Source organism: Sinocyclocheilus rhinocerous, unplaced genomic scaffold (assembly GCF_001515625.1).
Source record: "Sinocyclocheilus rhinocerous isolate Xijiao unplaced genomic scaffold, SAMN03320098_v1.1 scaffold1508, whole genome shotgun sequence".
Classification (NCBI taxonomy): Eukaryota; Metazoa; Chordata; class Actinopteri; order Cypriniformes; family Cyprinidae; genus Sinocyclocheilus; species Sinocyclocheilus rhinocerous.
In genome coordinates this window covers 955,062-956,056 of record NW_015660889.1, presented here as the reverse complement: position 1 = coordinate 956,056, position 995 = coordinate 955,062, and the positions used below count along the sequence as shown (strand labels likewise).

Below are 995 nucleotides of genomic sequence, written 5' to 3'. Positions count from 1 at the left end.
TTGTTTCACCTATCAATTCGTGTCGATAAAGTATAATAGGGTAAATCCTGTATAGTGATCTATCCTATATAGCGCTTGCATAAAGCAAGTACGTTAGTGCATACACTTGTAGCTGTTATGTATCTTTGTAAGTCATTGTAAGCCCTCTTTTGAGGCACGCGCCCTTATCAAGATCTCAACCATCTAGTTTTCACACATATTCTATGCACAGTATGAGTATGGTGGAGATTCAATCTCTGTCTCTCTTTAAGATCGTCGTCCCATTCGTGTTGGAGTGAGCTGTTGTAAGGACGTGACGAAAGCAAGAATCCCTTCTACAATTAAACTGATTGGATACAAGCATCAGAATGCTCTGAGTCCATGAGTGGATGTTATAAGCTCTCTCTACACAGTGTTGTTTCACAGAAGGTAATATGCATGATAATGTTTTTCATTTCATCTCTCCTGCAGATTCTACACACAGAAGGAAAAGTTCTGCTCTGATCCAAAAGCACGCTGGATTCAAGACCGTCTGAAAGGTACAACCCTAATATTAATATGACATCTTAATATGATGCTTATGTACTGTTAAAAAAAACTCATAACATGATCATCTTTTTCCCAGGTCTAAAGGAGATAGTGGACTGAGAAAATAGAGGCCTAGAAGATGCTGCAGATCTACCTATATATCAATACATCTATCTATAAAAAGAAGAATATATATTATGTTTGTTTATTTACCATTAACTTATGTGAATGTTAAAAGATGTTTCACTTAATTGCTTTATTTTATCTGCTTTAAAATAAAATTTCAAACTGCTTTAACATAAACATCCAGCCTTTTCTCTATAACAGTTTGGACTGTATTTAATCATATTTAAGCTAATCCATTAAAGAAATAGTTTGCACATAAAGGGAAAACTGTCATTATTTACTCATTATTCTGAATCTATGACTTTTGTTTCTGTGGAATACTATGGTGAGCGTGATTTCACCAAGTACAACATGTTCCTGGA

At 34.8% G+C, this 995-nt stretch overlaps 1 long non-coding RNA gene across 1 annotated transcript in view; it reads left to right on the top strand.

Annotated features, from left to right (window-relative positions):
* LOC107725868 (uncharacterized) overlaps positions 1-793 on the top strand; it is a 1,375-nt gene extending 582 nt beyond the window's left edge. Inside the window, exons 2-3 of the long non-coding RNA XR_001638174.1 lie at positions 451-518; positions 605-793. This is a non-coding gene — a long non-coding RNA (uncharacterized LOC107725868). The remainder of the gene's footprint in view (positions 1-450; positions 519-604) is intronic.
* The last annotated feature ends 202 nt before the right edge of the window (positions 794-995 follow it).